This window comes from Anomaloglossus baeobatrachus, chromosome 2 (assembly GCF_048569485.1).
Source record: "Anomaloglossus baeobatrachus isolate aAnoBae1 chromosome 2, aAnoBae1.hap1, whole genome shotgun sequence".
NCBI classification, from domain to species: domain Eukaryota; kingdom Metazoa; phylum Chordata; class Amphibia; order Anura; family Aromobatidae; genus Anomaloglossus; species Anomaloglossus baeobatrachus.
This window is the reverse complement of record NC_134354.1, coordinates 240,707,313-240,726,190: the sequence shown is the minus strand read 5'-3', so window position 1 is coordinate 240,726,190 and position 18,878 is coordinate 240,707,313. Positions and strand designations below refer to the sequence as shown.

Here is an 18,878-nt window from a genome sequence, read left to right as displayed (position 1 = left end):
TGAGTATTGTGCTGGTATATTATAAATTATTGGACCCGGTATGATCCTTGGTTGCACAACATTGGTTCATCACAGGTTGCTAAGAGTTTCCATAGAAACAGAGATTTCTTCTCTACAAATGATTTCCTGAGATGAACTCTCCAGTTGAAAAGAAAGTTGCTGCCTTACCTTAGTAAATTGTGTGATGAGCGGAGGTATAGGGGCCAACTGTCTCGGATCACTATGTGCATACTGAACGTAAATTGTTAAAGGGATCTTTCTCGAATGAATATTGGTATATAAAACTTTCTTTAAGGGTAGCTTCAGTGCAGAGCATTTATATAACCAAACACTTGGCTAAATCAATCTGTGTCCACACAAATTGGATTGAATGTGTCTTGAAATCCCCTTCCTGACACTAGATGGTTTAGTAGGCATAAACCTTCTCAGCCGGAAAGTTTTCTAGACAAATGAAATACTCTACTGTCTATATACTTTATGATTAGGGCGTGCTATTATGCTAATGAATACGCAGTGTTACAGGATGATCTCACTCACCTCTCCGCCGCCATCGCTGGATTTCGGCTCCGTGCGCATGACCACGGAGTTTGGGTCATGTGCACTATGAAGCCGGGTTTACACGTTCTGGCTTCAAACTGAAGTAGTGCACATGACCCAAACTCTGGGGTTATGTGCACTTAGCCAAAATCCAGCGAAGGCAGCAGAGAGGTGAGTGAGATCATCCTGTAAAGCTGCGTATTCATTAGCATAATAGCACGTTCACAGGGGCGTGCTAACATGTTAATGGGGGTGACTGGTTGGGGAACTAACGCCGAGAGGGTTAGTGCCCTTGCTCATTAGCATACGGTAAAAGATCTTTAGAAATACTTTTTCAAAAGATCTCTTTACCTATGTATAGTGTATACAGGGACGGTTAGGCAGGGATTAGCAATATGCACCCAGAACTGCTCGTGGTTCTGGGTGCATATTGCACCAGACAGGTTTCCTTTAAGGAAAAGAGACCACAAGTTCTTTACAAGTAACATAATAACTTTACTCGACAGTTCTTTGATGACAGCTATGTACATGAGATAGCCGTTACACAACTTCTCATACATTTCAGTAGCAGAATACAGGAACGGTTAGGCAGGGATTAGTAATATGCACCAAGAACTGCTCAAGGTTCTGGGTGTATATTGGACCTGACAAGTTCCCTTTAAGTCGATGCATGGTCCTGGCCAGATGAAGCCATAGGCACCATGTGGCCTGCACGGGCATACTGCCTTCACAACACAAGCCCACATACCCAGCCAGGACCCTATCTGTCATGTACCGCATTAGAGTGTAAGAGAACTGCACCTTGTGCACAACTACCGCCATGTGCCACATTACACTGCCATATGTCAGACCTGCACCGATCTTTTATCGATGACCTGCTCTAAGGATAGGTAAATAGTATGATAGTGCTGGTAATTTCTGGTTGCTCATGTATAATTTATACTATGTATATAAAGGTGGTTGTGACTTCTTGTAAATATTAATAAAGCAATGGTCTTCTTTTTGATAATTTCTGTTTCCTTTGTTACTCACTCTGTTTCCTACATTTGTCTCCTTTTTTTCACAGAAATGCTGCTATAAGCTGAATTGGCTGGCACGACTTCCCGTATACTGAAACAATAAAGATTAGATGACATATTGAGGATCGGGTTCTGCATATCACGACTTCAGAGAAACGAGCTGCGGGAGGTTACAGCACTATTTTCTAATTGATCTAGAAAATTGTGGAGAAACAAAAGCCTCCCATATCCCCCCAAAAAAGGAATAAAAGGTTTGTGGCTCTACTTTACAACACTGTTATCAGGTTTCTCAGACTACCTTCATACTAGATGTTACAGGCACTTAGTTACACAGGATACATGATGGGGTATGCTGTTAAGACTATGTTCACGGGTAGCATTTTAGCATTTTTTGCTGCTTTTTTACTCTATTTTTGATGAGCTTTTGGTGTGTTATTTTTCTACAGTAACAAAAGGCTATAGCGCTCACAAAGTGGTGTGATAAGGGTTAATGCATTATGTAAATGAATGGGAACAACCTACTTGGTGTAAATGATGGCAGTAAATGCGAATCCTCATCTGATCAGCATGAAACGTTGCTGAGGTGGCGTGTTGAGTGAATGTCTTGGTTGCAGAAGTATAGCTGCTTCTTCCCTGTGGGTGCAGGGACTGGCGATGTTCAGCGGGCGGGCTTCACGGGGTAAAAGGTGACTCCTGACGAAGGAGGCACGTTTTGAACCTTTGAAACATGTTGGGACCCATTTTGCCCGCTACAGGCTTCCGTAGCCTGTCTTCAGCCCTGTGACGTCACACGTTTTGAACTGTTCTTCCTGTATACTATAAATGACAACCTGTTCTCACAGTTCCTAATTAGTTCAGTGAGTTGATTGCCAAGTGAAAGGTCACTGGTTCATATTAAGGAGCAGCAATGAATAATATTTCCCAAGCAAAGAGAAACAGCATCATCCAGCTCGTCGATAGCGGTCTCTCGACCAGGAAAATTGCCAAACTGCATCATGTGACTGCATGACAGATGGAAGAATACAAAATGAAGTCTATCCGTCCATTCAAAAGCCAAGAGGTGGACGAGACATGCTTGAATCTGTTCCAGAGCATGCCCAGAAGGATTCAGGCAGTGTTGAAAGTCAAAGGCGGATTTACAAAATACTAACAAAATAATAAAAGTTAAAAATTAAAATTTATATTTTTAGGAGCAAAACAGTAACAATATAGTGACATGACAAGAATATGATAAATAGTTACAAGTAAAATGTATGTATGAGATAGCCAAGATGATTGTCCATAATAAAATGGTAGTCTCACATGCAAAGCTGTAATGAATAGTAAGATATGGAGACTGAAAGTCAAAATTCAAAACATTGTTACCCTTTTGCTTGTCAGGGTAGGTCATGACAAATAACTGTGACATTCAGATGAAAACATCATTAATGGAAACTGTGTAAGTTCTTACAACTTGTTTATTGTGCATCTGTCATGGCTGCAATCTGCTGCGAGTTGTATTGAGTTGTGACCTCCGGCGTGCCCCAGCAAACACTGGAGCTGCCAGCAGATCACAAATCGCCAGAGACCAGCCAGAGCGGCGGCATTGGAAGATGAAGCCACCAGAAGGTGCTTATAACCCAATGTTCAGGGGACTTAAATTTAAAGAAACACTCAAGTGGTGCAATAAAAAAAACACTGGAATGGTGGTTTAAGTTGGTCATGCTTAAAGAGAACTTATCACTAGATTTTTTTTATTTAAACTGAATACCTTTTCCAATTGCCACTGCTCTACTGATTCTGTAACAGTTTTACTTTTTCTTCTGTGCCTCTCTGCTACAAAGTTATGCCCCCCCCGAATAATGGTGCAAACGTTCCCATCAACCCAATGGACGTTTACCGCACAACTTTTCTGTGAGTGTGGTTGTGTTTTGATTCACCAGTGTCATAGAATAAAAGACACCTACAGAGAAGTTCAGTGGTATATGCCCAGTCGGTTGACGGGAAAATTGCATTAATCATTAATACCAGGAGTCATAACTTTGGAATGGAGGGGCACAGAAGAAAATGAAAAACTGTGCTAGAATCAGTGGAGCAGCACTAATTAGAGGAGGTAAATTAAAAAGTTCAGTGAAAGGTACTACTTAACGATATCAGTTGACCAAGAGCTCATACAGTCTATAGCTATTTCCGTCGGACTCTATCATAAATGCACACTTGGCTTCTCTGGCAGTGGATTATTTCCTATAGGAAAAATGCCAGTACTTGTTAAAATCCTACATGTTGATGCTTCTTTTCCTGGCATTAGTAATCTGGGGACATTCCCATACATATTATATAGTTGGCTGATCTGTCTCTCTTCCATGAAACAATGTTTGGATAGGTCTGCATACACTGATACTTACGGAAGACATTACCCTTTTTGTTTTTACTTGGGGTGGCCATTTTAAGAAAAGTAAACGTGCAGCCACATTCTTAGTAATTTTTACGCTCCGTGTGACAAGTGCCAAATCTCACCAAGTACACATATTCTGCAGGGCTATAGAAGGGGAATATACAGTGGTTACTGAAAGTATTCAGACCCTTTTAAATTTTTCACTCTTTGTTTCAATGCAACCAATTGGTAAATTCAAAAAAGTAAATTTTTTTCTCATTAATCTACACTCTGCACCCCATCTTGACAGAAAGAAATAGAAATGTAGAAATTTTTGCAAATTTATTAAACAAGAAAACTGAAATATCATACGGTCATAAATATTCAAACCCTTTGCTCTTTATTGAGTAGAAGCATCCTTTTGAGCTAGTACAGCCATGAGTCTTCATGGGAATGATGCAACAAGTTTGCTCCTTCTGAACGGAATTATGATGTGGGCAACCGGAAATTATTGGCTATGAAGTGGGCATTTGAAGAATGGAGACATTGGTTGGAAGAGGCTAGACATCAAGTTGTGGTGCTTACAGACCACAAGAATCTTACCTATCTGGAATCTGCCTAAAGGTTGAATCCTTGGCAGGCCAGGTGGGCTTTGGTTTTTCCTCGGTTTAATTTTGTGGTCTCTTTTCTGCCGGGCACCAAGAATGTTAAGGCCGATGCTTTTTCTAGGAGTTTCTGTGCTGACTCTTTGGAGGTTGCCGAGCTGTCTACTATCCTGAATGATGGTGTAGTTCTCTCGGCCATTTCGCCTGATCTGCGGTTGGCACTGGCGGAATTTCAGGGGGATAAACCAGAGAGATGTCCTGCGGGGCCGGTTATACTGTTATGATCCGGGACCATGGAAGATCACAATAGGTCATTGGCAAAAGGTGACAAGAGCATTGGCAACTAATCTGGCTGCCATCGCCTTACTAACCATCAACACTAGAAGTAGCTGAGGAGTGAACTAACATCCTATGCACCGCAAACCTAGCCGGAGAACTAGCTATCCTAAAAGGAAGGAAGGATGAATCATTCTCTGCCTCAGAAATAGACTGCAAAAGGTATAGCAAGCCCCCCACATTCAAAGACTACGGTGATATAGGAAAATACAATATACAGATGGATGATAAGATCAGCAAAGGTGAGGCCCCACTGGCTAAATAGGAAAGGATAGGAAAGGGACTGATGGTGGCCAGAGAAAAACCCTACAAAAACCCAAATACTTAATAGTACAAAAAGGTCCTCAGATTGCACGAGCTACACTCCGTCCTATATCAGGCGCTCTTGTCAAACCAATCAACAGAAAACAGGACAATTACAAATTCAAGAAGCAACAAACACATGGACTTATAGGAGCAAAACTCCAAACATAGGTGCAGGGAGCTTCACAGCAAAGCAACAGAGAGGGAAGATTCCTGCATGCAAATAAACTGAAAACAACCACAATAATTGACAACCCAGATAAGAACTAAAGAACAAAAACAACATAAGAAAGAACCAAGCACTTATCTGGAGTAGATGTGGTTAGAAGCAAGATAAAAAGGCTGGAGAGCTACAGGACAATGATAACCGGCTCGCCCTTCTAGGAGGCCAGGGTTTAAATAGGCAGAGAGTTAGCAATGGAAACGCCCATTGCTCCAGCACACCTGGTCTCCATCCAAACCATTCCTGGCCACAAAAGGGAGCCTCACAGCAGCAAAAGCATAACTGACATTCACAACAGCCGCCACTGGAAATGGCGCATTGTTTTTTAGCACCATTTCCAGGTGCTATACCCGGCTCTTCCAGCGACCCTGATGGCTGTGGTACGCTGGGTAATAAAGGGGTAATACCAGCTTTGTAGTCTCAGCTGGTACTACGCCCGAAATTCATGGTGTCCTGCCAAATTAGACATGGCCACCATGAATGTCTAGTAAACAGTAAAAAGAAAAACACAACACATGGAAAAAAAATTGTTATTAGAAATAAAACAAAAAAAAACATTTAGAGACTCCATCTTTATTATACAAAAATCCTTAGTCTGATGTAGTCCACAGGGAGAGCAATGTCAGCTGTGTTTCATCGCTCTGTGCAGACAAGCATCTCTACAGAGTGAGAAGAAGGCTGACACTGAGGGTATGATTCCACTTGCGTATGACTCCTGCGAGTCTTGCATTGGTATTACCCAGCACGACGCACACTCTCCTAACAGGAGCGCCTCAGCTGCATGGAAATACATGCATCCGACCCACTTCTGTAAGGAGAGTGTGCGTAGTGCCAGGTGATACCGATGCCAGACTCGCACAGTGACAGTCAAAGTTCAATCAAGTCCATGGCTCATGGACTCGGGTGAACCCTGACGTCACCGCGAACATGGCCGAAAACAGCCGAAGACTTCCGAGTGATGAACAGTGTAGTGAATACCCCCGGAAGTTAATGCTCGGCCCCGGAAGCAGAAGCGGCCAGTAGACAAAAAGTCCGGGCGAGTCTCTTGAACGCAAACATCGGTGTATTAGCCCATCACTACTCACAATTCATTGAGGCAGGAGTTTTCAAATGCAATCAGGAAAAAAAAAATAAGCATGTACTGTAAAAAACAGCTTTTAATTTTCATTAAAAAGTGCTGCAAAAATGCAACATGTGAACATAGCCTTACTGCTGCTGAAATCCCAAATCGCTTATTGTGGTTCTAGAGGGGTTAAACAGCTTGCAGGTCTATGAAATGAACAGTAATATTTTTAATACAAATTTTATGTCATAGATCTTTTTTTAGGTGTCAGTTTTTCTAATCCTCTTCCAGACTCAATTAAATCCAAGCAAACCATCTGCCATATTGACGGGGTGATGAATCCATGCATTGTTTCAGCTTCTTCACACATACAATCTCCCAATTCACAAACTGTGACAGTGCTGTGAAGCTGATATAATAAAGACCAATGTTATATCACTGGAAAATAATGAGTTACAATTTCCTCCTGGATCAGCCTCAAGGCATGTATCAGCTGGCATAAAGAATAGAGGGTGTTAAGTCATCTTGGCAACATGAACGGCGTCACAGCTTGTGATGTCAGCAGAGATATTATTGGCAACATGGAGTTTCTTGCAGGCAGCGAGAAATCTAAAGCACCATAATTATGCTGCAGTAAGGTCTATTTTCATTGCGAGAGAGGTTGTACATATGGTAGATCCAAAATATCATTACTCCTTCATTAGGATAATAGGAGAATAATGTCTTTTTGCCCTTACGGCTCGATGTGTCAGTGGTAATGAGGAATGCATGACTTATATGTCATGGTGCTTGTATATTCCACTATAAGCACAGCAAACTATAGATTGTCTCTTTGGCCTGTTGCTTTCACAGAGCCTGAAAGGGAACCTGTCACCAGGTTTTTCCTTTATAGGCTGCGGCCACCACCAGTGACCTCTTATATACAGCGTTCTAGAACACTGTATATAAGAGCCCAGGCCTCTTTGTATAACATAAAAAAGAGCTTTTATTCTACTCACATGGGAGGCAGTCTGGTCCGATGGGCGTCGCTGGTTTCTCTCTGTCGCCTCCTTTCTTTGTTCCCTCATTTTCCTCCATCATAGCTCTGTGTGAATGACGTGTTTTACATCATCCACACAGAGTTCTCCATTGGATTCCTTTTTTATTTGCTCTGCCGGGGGCAGAGCAATGTACTGTAATGCGCAGGCATGGGGAAAGGTCAAAGGATGTCAGCGCATGCGCACTACAATGCTTTGTTCTCTCTTTGTTCCCTCAGCCGGGCAGATCAAAGTATGCCTGCACAGTAACACAATGGAGACCTCTGTGTGGATGATGTAGCATTCCTGAAGCCATCAGGGAGCTACAAGGTACTGCATCCTCACGAGGATGCAGGGCCTACCCCCTAGGGACCCAGAAGACAAGTGCTGGTCACACACAAACACTTCACAAAATCCCAGTTTTTCCCCGACAATCCCCCATAAAATGGTACAAGGCTAGGGTCGGACCAATGGATGGCCGCCTAGAGGTGGAGCCAGTCCAGTCCACTAGTTAACCAGGTGGGAGGGACAGACAGTGGACAGTAGTAAGTCAGACTCAGACTGTGAGGGTGGACATGAGGAGACGCACTGACTAGGAGTGAACAGTAACCTGGTGCCCAGGAGGTTAGTTGCCGGGTGAGTACTCCCGGAACTACGCACCAACGGGGTACAGGACCCTAGGTCAGGCAGAAGCTCCTGGCAGGCCTGATAACACCTGCACAGTGAGGAGACCATAAAGGACCTCACTGACCTTGAAGTACAGGAATCAATAGCAAAGAGAGAACCGGGGACAGGACCAGAGACTCCAACCCCACAGGGTTCACGCTACTGTGACGCCCTGGCAAAGCCAGGTTGTCACAGAAAGAGTTAATCCTCCTTGGTAACCTGATCCCACACCAGTGCAGCAGGACAAACCACAGCCCCCAGTGTAAGAGAAAAGCAGAGCAGAGGGGAGGGGCTGGAGCACAGTGTGTGGAGAGACAGACAGAAGAGGAGTCTGGAGTTGTAGCTCCCAGGCTGATAGTGAAGCGTGCTCCGAAAGGGCCGGGACAGGCTGTTAGTGAGGAAGGGGCCAGAGGTAGCCGGAGCAGGGTAGTGGCCCGACGGTACCTAGGGTGACCCGGATCACTGCAGGGGAGTGGATTCCCCGTTCCCGGCTGAGGAGAAAAGAGAAAGAGGAAGAGAGTGGAGAGAAAGGCACCTGGCTGCAGGGAAAGAACAGGAGCTGCTGCACCGTGTGTGGGACACTAACACCCCCCCGTACCGAAGGCTGCAGACACCGGCAATTCCTAGTTTACCAGTGACTCTGTGTGAAATACCTGTGAGTATGCCCGTGCCCTCGGGCACCGCACCTGCTCCCTGCTTACCCCATCACCGGGCCCCGGGACAACCAACTCCCTACCCACGGAGGGGAGAAATAACAACCAAGCTGCTCCCTGTCACCACTCCCGGGATCCCCATAAAGAGCAGCGGTGGTGTCCACACAATCACCACAACCGTGGGTGGCGTCACGGACAATCTCCCTTACCAAATCCCCTTTTACTGTGGAGCCTGGGATCACAGACCGGGTCACGCCACCGTGATACCCACAGAAGTGACCTCGTGGCCCGGATATGGACTGTTGTGGAAGACCACCAGATGGGGACACCCAGCTGCTCTACGCCACGGGGACCCACCAACAAGAGACAGGTGCAGGGGAAGAAGGTTCCAGATTACTAAACTGTCACTGGGACAAAGGGGACCTGAAGGTGAAACCAGCCGGCCTCGGGTGACGAGTTACCACCAGAGTGAGTAAAGAACCAGTTACAGTGAACCCCTTGTGTGGACTACGTTCTTCCAACACCTGTCCCTTCACCTACCCTCTGGGGCCCAGCTCTGCGTGCGGAGGGCCTAACATCCAAACTGCCATTAACACCAGCCCCAGTAGTGGACATTGTGCAGTGGTGGCTCTATCTACATAGCCACAACACCACAAGTGGCATCACGCGTGAACACCATTATAATCCTTTGTAAATATTCCCCTTTTCGAAAAAGACCCAGGCCACAGAACTGGACAACGGTCACCAAAGTGACATTCCCCAGTTATACACCGCCCGGGACCGAGTACCCCATAACCCTGAGCAACACAGATGACATAGGCTGCGTTATCCACATAGAGCTAGGAAAGAGGATGGTGGCTGCACAAGATAGAAAAGACACCAGACTGAGACCAGCTTTTGCAGATAAGCACAACGCTTCTGTAGAAGGTGGTCCAGTAGCGACGCCCATTGAACCCGACTGCCCCCCAAAGTGGCCTGGGCACTTATATCCACTATTCTATAATTCTGTATACAAGGTCTTACTGGTGATGGCCGCAGTTCATAAGGGAAAATCCTGGTGACATGTTCCCTTTAAAGCGAAGGTTTACAAAATTGATTGTTATGATTTACCTTTCATGTAGCCGTTCTCCTCTTTCCTTTGTTAATAGAGGCACATCGTAAGTGCAGTTCCCAAATCTAGGAGTACTGCTTCCCTAAAGATGGAGCCTTACTTTTTATCATATTGTTTAACTAAAGTCATAATCAGCATAACTGTAGTAGAAAGAGTTACCAGTGTCCATGAAAGGTATTGACAGCCTGTAGACACCATTTTAACTATAGTATGGTTATTACCAGCTTTTTGACACTTAATCTGAGAATAGCGCACTGTAGGGACAGAGATTCTGATTCCAGTGATGTGTCACTTACTGGGCGGTTTACTGTAGTTTTTGGAAAATCACCAGCAGGAGAGCTGGAGATGATCACTAGTTTTTTAGTAAATCTGCTGAAATGTAGTCCTTTATATTCATTGGCTCTGTAGCATCCTGTCCCTTACAATGCTTGCCAGCTTTCGGCCTATGCACATTGTCAGCAAAAAGCTATCAGTTAGGGGTGTGGGCGGGGTTATACCAGAGATCAGCATTCAGAGAACTGCTAGGTCTGCAGCAGATAAAACAATGATTTTATCAAAACTGTAGCATCCAGTACAGTAAGTGACACATCGTTGGAATCAGGGTCATTGCCCCTACATCATGCTGCTTTCAGATTCATAGCAAAAACCTGGTGATTCCTTTTAAATGTTAATGCTTATTACATCCATATGAAATTATACCATTGATACAATATGTAGAGTATATTAAAGGTGATGTCCACTACTTTGACATCGATGGCTTATCCTTAGGGGTACTTTGCACTCTATGACATCGCAAGCCGATGCTGCGATGCCGAGCACGATAGTACCCGCCCCCTTCGCAGCAGCGATATCTTGTGATTGCTGCCGTAGCGCACATTATCGCTACGTCAGCTTCACATGCACTTACCTGCCCTGCGACGTCGCTCTGGCCTGCGAACCGCCTCTTTCCTAAGGGGGCGGGTCGTGCGGCGTCACAGCGATGTCACACGGCAGGCGGCCAATAGGAGCGGAGGGGCGGAGATGAACGGGACGTAAACATCCCGCCCACCTCCTTCCTTCTGCATTGCAGCCGGGACGCAGGTAAGGAGATGTTCCTCGCTCCTGCGGCTTCACACACAGCGATGTGTGATGCCTGCTGGAATGAGGAACAACATCGTACCGTCGCTGCTGCGAAATTATGGAAATGTCGGACCTTACACATATCATATGATACCAACGCTTTTGCGCTCGTTAATCGTATGTAAAACGATTCACATACTGCGATGTCGACAGCGACGCCGGATGTGCGTCACTTTCGATTTGACCCCACCGACAACAATGTCGTAGTGTGCAAAGTACCCCTAAGGATAGATCATCAATCTCTAATCAGCCAGGTTCCAACTCCCCGCACCCCCTCTGATCTACTGACATTGGTCCCATTGGCAGCAGCAGGAACCGGAAATGCTCAGTTCCAGAGCTGCTCCATCTTTTGGTAGTGGCCGTGGTCGGGTACTGCACATCCGCCTCCCATTCTAATCAATAGGAAGCAGATGTGCAGTATCCGTCCGCAGCCACTATAAAAAAACAGAGCAGCTCAGGAACTGAGCATTTCTGGCTGCCTGCTACCGCGGCTGGGACTCACGTCACTTGATTAGCGGGGATGTGGGGTGTTGAACCCTGGCCGATCAGACATTGATGACCTACCCTACCATCAGTGTCAAAATAGTGGAAACCCCTTTAAAGGTGTAAATCAGTTTAAGAAGAAAATTCTGCAGTTAAGGTGGCTTTACACGCTACGAGATCACTAAAGTGATCTCGTTGGGGGTCACGGAATTTGTGACGCACATCCGGCCGCTTTAGCGATGTCATTGTGTGTGACACCTATGAGCAATTTTGAATCGTCGCAAAAACGTTCAAAATCGCTCATCGTTTATCGATTATCGTTGCTGCTGCAGTAACGATGTTGTTTGTCGTTCCTGCGGCAGCACACATCGCTATGTGTGACGCCGCTGGAACGACAAACATCTCCTTACCTGCGCCCACCGGAAAAGGAGGAAGGAAGGAGGTGGGTGGCATGTTCCGGCCCGCTCATCTCCTCCCATCCTTTTCTATTGAGTGGCGGTTCATTGACGCTGCTGTGACGTCGCTGTGATGCTGAACGAACTGCCCCCTTAGAAAGGAGGCGGTTCGCCGGTCACAGCAACGTCGCAGAGCAGGTATGTGCGTGTGACGCTGCCGTAGCGATAATATTCGCTACAGCAGCGATCACTACATATCGTGCCACCGACGGGGGCGGGTGCAATCGCACGCGACATCGCTAGCACAGCTATTTAAGGCAGTACCCTGCCATTACAAGGCTCTGGGGCGTCAGATCAACCATATTCATCTAAAAGGCTGAGTAATTATAAAATCCCTGCCATTCCAAGACGCTGGTGAACCTTCTCCAATTGCAAGGCTGTACAACTGTCAGAACCCTGCTATTACAAGATGCTGCAGCATCAGATTTATCACCTTTATGTTAAAGGTAAACCTACCTTATCACTATGACTATTGGAGTACGTGCCATATGTTTACAACATATCCCCAGGTCTCCTATACTACTTCCGAAAGATACCGTCACACTAAGCAACGCTCCAGCGATCCCACCAGCAACCTGACCTGTCAGGGATCACTGGAGCGTCGCTACACGAGTTGCTGGTGAGCTGTCAAACAGGCAGATCTCACCAGCAACCAGTGACCAGGCCTCAGCCAGCAGCAACGCGTGGAAGCGATGCTGCGCTTGGTAACTAAGGCAAATATCGGGTAACCAACCCAACATTTACCTTGGTTACCAGCGCACACCGCTTAGCGCTGGCTCCCTGCACTCCTAGCCAGAGTACACATCGGGTTAATTACCCGATGTGTACTCCAGCTATGTGTGCAGGGAGCAGGGAGCCGGCACTGACAGCGTGAGAGCGGCGGACGCTGGTAACAAAGGTAAATATCGGGTAACCAAGGAAAGGGCTTCTTGGTTACCCGATATTTACATTGGTTACCAGCGTCCGCAGAAGCCGGCTCCCTGCTCACTGCACATTCAGTTGTTGCTCTCTCGCTGTCACACACAGCGATGTGTGCTTCACAGTGGGAGAGCAACAACTGAAAAATGGTCCAGGACATTCAGCAACAACGAGCGACCTCACAGCAGGGGCCAGGTTGTTGCTGGATGTCACACACAGCAACATCGCTAGCAACATCGCTGTTGTGTCACAAAAGTCATGCCTCAGCAGCGATGTTGCTAGCGATGTTGCTTAGTGAGACGTGGCCTTTAGGCTATATAACTGTAAGAATTCTGCCACTACAAGACGCAGGAACGTTTTGCATCACTATCTCCTTTCTCAAAGCTATGTAACTAATAGAACCCTATCACTACAAGACGCTTGTGCGTTATATTAACCAGGACTCAGAAGATACCTATTTTCTCATTACATCATTCAAGGTACCCACCATTGGTTACCACTAATGGATACAGGCACGAGAGTACCATTTGCCCTGCATATCTGAGCGACAACGTGAACAAGACCCATGCAGGGTCAAAATCTTGTTTTAGTCCCTCATTTCCCGACACCACCTATTGCACCACATTTGTGAGTAAACTTTGAATACTTTTTGCAAACTACTTCTGAGGCCTCCGCCACACATCCGTGAAAACCACGTCCGTGTAAAACGGGCCGTTTTTCGGGTCCGTTTTCCGTTTTTTAGGTCCGTTTTTATGGTATGTGTGGCCTGCGTGTGTATCCCGTATGCTAGCCGTATGTGCGTGTGGAATGTCCGTGTGTGCGTGAGTGAAATAACTGACATGTGTATGTGTTGTCCGTGTGAAATGTACGTGTGTGATGCAAAATGTCGTTACTACATGTCGGAAGACAGAGTAGCGGGATGAGAATGAACTCGGGTGAACTTCACCCGACTTCATAGTCATGCTGCGGCTCTGTGTGCCGTGTACTGATTAGCGGTCACCTGTGAAGGATTCACCGGTGACCGCTAATCCCCCGAGTGACTGAAGTGTCCCCCCCTCTCTCATACTCACCGTTCCCCGATCACCGGCGCTGCACGGCGTTCACACTGCTTCGGCGGCTTTTTCTAATTTGAAAAAGCCGGCCGCTCATTAAACAATCTCGTATTCCCTGCTTTCTCCCCCCACCGGTGCCTGTGATTGGTTGCAGTCACACACGCCCACCACGCTGAGTGACAGCTGTCTCACTGCACCCACCCACTGAGGTTACCCGCGGCCACCGCTGGATCCAGCGGTGGCCGCGAGTTACCTGACTGACAGCAGCTGATCGCGCTACTCATCTCATTAGCTGCGTGGAGGTGACCGGAGCGGCGGTGTCTTCTGCTGCTCCTGTCACCTCCATGCAGCAGAGCTGGAAGCGACGCTGGAGGTTTGTGGATTACGCCGGACATGGAGGGTTTGTCGGGGTTAATAAATTGGTGATGAGGGAATTTGTTTGTGTTTTTTATTTCTAATAAAGGATTTTTTTCGGGTGTGTGTGTTTTTTTACTGTCACTTACAGATTAATCATGGAAGGTGTCTCATAGACGCCTGACATGATTAATCTAGGACTTATTGGCAGCTATGGGCTGCCAATAACTCCTTATTACCACGATTTGCCAACGCACCAGGGTAAATCGGGAAGAGCCGGGTACAGCCCCAGAACTGTCGCATATAATGTATGCGGCAATTCTGGGCGGCTGCTGACTGATATTGTTAGGGTGGGGGGCTCCCCATAACGTGGAGCTCCCCATCCTGAGAATACCAGCCTTCAGCCGTATGGCTTTATCTGGCTGGTATTAAAATGGGGGGGGACCACACGCCGTTTTTTTTAATTATTTATTTATTTTTTTCACTGCACAGTATAGACACGCCCACCGGCTGCTGTGATTGGGTGCAGTGAGACAGCTGTCACTCAGCGTGGTGGGCGTGTGTGACTGCAACCAATCACAGGCGCCGGTGGGCGGGTAAAGCAGGGAATACGAGATTGATTAATGGGCGGCCGGCTTTTTCAAAATAGTAAAAGCCGCCGAAGTTTTTATAACAGCAGTGCAGCGCCGCGCCGGAGATCGGGGAGCGGTAAGTATGAGAGAGGGGGGGGGAACTGACCGACAGACAGCTAGAGGGACAGATAAGACAGAGAGACCGACCGACAGACATAGAGACCGACCGACGGGCTGAGGGAGAGAACGAAACAGAAAAAGAAAAAAGACCGACATCACATGAAAAAAGCACAAAACGTACAGGGAGCAAACAGAGATGCGTCCGTGTCACTCGGACGTGCGCACAGACCCATTGACTTTCATTGGGTCCGTGCTGCGTGTTGCGTGCAGAAAATGGACATGCTGGCGTGAGACACGGACCAAAAAACGCATCACGGAGACGGACTCACGGACATAACCAAAAACGCAATTGTAACCGCAGAGATATAGTAACATTGGTGCACGTTTGGCCGTGTCTCCAGTATACACGGAAACGGACCAAACACGCACGTGTTTCACGGATGTGTGTTTCAGGCCTGAGTGTGCGGTGATTAGAATTATTGACTACGTGGGATTGCCATCTCCTTTACCAGCACCTCCATCCTGACTGAGTGCACGCCATACAGAATCTATAGCTGTATCTGTAGACTGAGAAATCATAGCGGAGTGTGGAGTGCCTGCAGACTTTTCATTTTAGACTGGACAATCCCTATAAGCAATTTTCCTCCACTTTGGTCCAGAATTGTAAAATATTTTGTCCTCTACACACTATTACTATGTACATATAAGTGATACATGCATTAACTACATAAATAGATATAATATGTTCATGGGGATGCATCTAGGGACTTTACAAATTGGGCCATGGTTGTGTGCTGATTAAAGATTGTGATGCCTCAATGATATTTGTAATACCGTGGCGTTATTCACATATTTGTCATGGTTTGATAATGGACCATGATCCTGCAGCATCGCTCTAATCAGGAAAAGCGAACGGAGTGTGCAGGCATAAAGTCCCCTAGGGGGACTAGTAAAAGCATTAAAAATGTAAAATAAAAAGTTTTTAAAAAAATATGAACCCTCGCCAAAAAGTTCAAATCACCCCTTTTTGCCCCAGTGAAAATTAAACAATATTGGTATCGCCGCATTGAGAAATGCTCGATCTATCAAAATATAAAATCAATTGATGTGATTGATAAACAACGTAGCGAGGAAAAACATAAAAGCGCCAGAATTACAGCTTTTTGGTCATCGCAACATTGCACTAAAATACAATACTAGGTGATCAAAATGTCGTATCTATCCAAAAATAATATAATTAAAAATGCCAGCTCAAGATGCAAAAAATAAGCTATCACTGAGCCCCAGATCCTGAAAAATGAGAATGCTATGGGTTTGAAAATGGCGACAAAAGCGCTATTCTTTTTTTTCACAAACTTCTAAAAATGTTTTCACCACTTAGCTAAAAGTAAAACTATACATGTCTGGTATCTACGAACTCGTACTGATTTGGGGAATCATAATGTCAGGTCAGTTTTACCAAATAGTGAACATGGTAAATAAAAAAAATCCGAGAACAATTGTGCAATTGCAGTTTCACCACACTTTTTCTCTTTTTCTAGTACAATATAGGGTAGAATGAATGATGACGTTCAAAAGTACAACTCATCCCACAAAAAACAACAACATGGCTATATTGATGGAAAAAATAAAAAAAATATGGTTCTTTGGGGATGGGGAGGAAAAAAACGGAAAATCGCCTGGTGGTGAAGGGGTTAAATAAAACGAGGAGTTACAAGTGTGATACAAGTAACTAACGCAGAATAGGAGAATTGAAATTTGTCTTCTTGTGAATATATTTTTTACAGTTCTTGGAACTCTGATGTATTGCAACAATATTGTAAAACTGTCTGCCTGTGATATAGAGGCTGAAGCTGGGAGGAACCTGCAGAAGTGTCAGTTATAATCACACACAGTGCTGCAGAGAGAGTAGAGAGCAAACAGTACATATCACACTGGTAACACCCCCTTTTATTTATATTAAGCTCTGAAGATAGAGTTATCTTCCAGGCAGCGTCCGCCCCATAGCCTGGAAGAGCTCATTTATATAAAGTGATAAAAGATGATTTTTCCATAGCAAGGTATCTCATATGAGGCAGACAGGTATGTTTTTTTTCAGCATTCTCTAACCATTATGCCGATAATAATAGTTTAGATAGATCAAATATGGTGACAGATTGCCTTTAATTAAAACTGTTGAGCAGAATCCAAAAAATAGGGCTAACCATTCATATGTATGGTACATCTATATGGGACTAGATTCAAACTTAAAGATGTTTTCCACTACTTTTACATTGATGGTCTATGCTTAGGATAAGTCATCAATGTCTGATTGGCCAGGGTCCAACACCCAGCACCCTCGCCGATCAGCTCTTCTCGGTGCCAGTAGTGGCAGCAGGCGGCAAGAAATGCTCAGTTCTAGAGCTGCTCTATCTTCTAATTGTGGCCTCGGCCAGGTACTGTGGCCTCCTATTCAAATCAAATGAAGGCGGATATACAGTACCCTGCAATAGCCTCTATCAAAAGACGGAGCAGCTCCGGAATTGAGCATTCTGGCTGCTGCTTCTGATACCAAGTGCAGCTGATCGGTGGGGTGCAGGGTGTCGAACCCTGGCCAATCAGTCATTGATGACCTATCCTAAGGATAGGCTATCAATGTAAAAGTGGTGGATAACCTCTTTAAATGCTGTAAAATGTCATGACTATGGCAGCTTCAGAGCAGATCATTTTCATGGTGTTAATTCATAATGATTAATTACTTCCCAGTCTGATTGAAGATATTGCTTTCCAGCCTTCTCTGAATGCCTATGTGTGCAGTAAAAGGGTATAGTAGCTGCATGAGGCCAAAGACTATCCCCGCCAGCCAGTAGCTTATTATTGGCACAGTTGCTGTGACAGTGGGTGTAGCTTTCGCACCATGGAACCATTCCCCATAAGTCCCATCCTATTGAGTTCTTTCATCAGGCAAACCTGTTATTCTTGTTTGCCGCTAGTTAAAAATGTAAAGTTAGAAATAGTAAGAGAGAACAGCCCCTATTCATTTCATTGTGTAGGCCATAAAACTGTAGTAAAACACTTTGAAAAGTTAGAAAATCTTTCCACAACGCAGAGCTGAGCAAAAATGTTTCAGCTTTTGACATGTTCATGCCAGTTTCAGGCTGCTCCGCTAGAAAGGATAACTCTGGGAGATGGTGCGGGATGGGGCATGACTATACCCGCAAGACAAATTCTCCAAAAGTGGTGGCAATTTCTGTCAAGGGGCAAGGAAGTATACCTCATTGATATGATGCACCAAATTCATTAATAGGTTTACGCCTCTTAACTAATTTGACTCCTTTTATTCCTGCACACCCCTCATTAAGACAGCAGTCTTAATGTTTCAGGACCAACATGTATTGCCTTTGCGTTCATATCATGAGCTAACATGTATTCTAACACATACCGCTTATTACACGCATTTGCTTTGTAGGATTCCTTTTCCTATTCAATCGACTCCCAAGAGTTAATTTCTTTTTGTGACTTAATCTGCCTACAATGCAGCCTGCCACAGTACATTAACTTACTGCCTAACTTACATCGGAGAAAACGTCCTACTCACTCATCTTCCTCATGATTGTCCCATGGGCTATTTTTGTCTCTTACGTCAATGTAAAGAATAAGCAATGACTCACTAAGTGAAGCCGAGATATTCAGACTTCCACATCACAATTAATAAAAAAAACCTGCAGCGTACTTATGGGAAGTTTTCTCTATGATAAGCTACAAAGTGGAACGTTATAATTTCCATGTCATCTAAAGTTATCAAGTGACAAGTAAATCTTAATTTTCTGTAGTCAAGTTACTAATGTCATGCACCGCGCCCTGTTTCCAGGAAAGGCGTAGAATTGCATGTCACTCTTATACACTGAATGTTATGATCCTCACTACTGATTAGGATTAGG

General features: G+C 45.2%; 1 long non-coding RNA gene across 2 annotated transcripts in view; it reads left to right on the top strand.

Annotated features, from left to right (window-relative positions):
- The window catches only part of LOC142289772 (uncharacterized), a 173,352-nt gene that overhangs the window by 131,012 nt on the left and 23,462 nt on the right, over nucleotides 1-18,878 (top strand). For both annotated transcript variants that reach the window (XR_012750155.1, XR_012750154.1), the window contains exon 2: nucleotides 1,604-1,807. This is a non-coding gene — a long non-coding RNA (uncharacterized LOC142289772). The remainder of the gene's footprint in view (nucleotides 1-1,603; nucleotides 1,808-18,878) is intronic.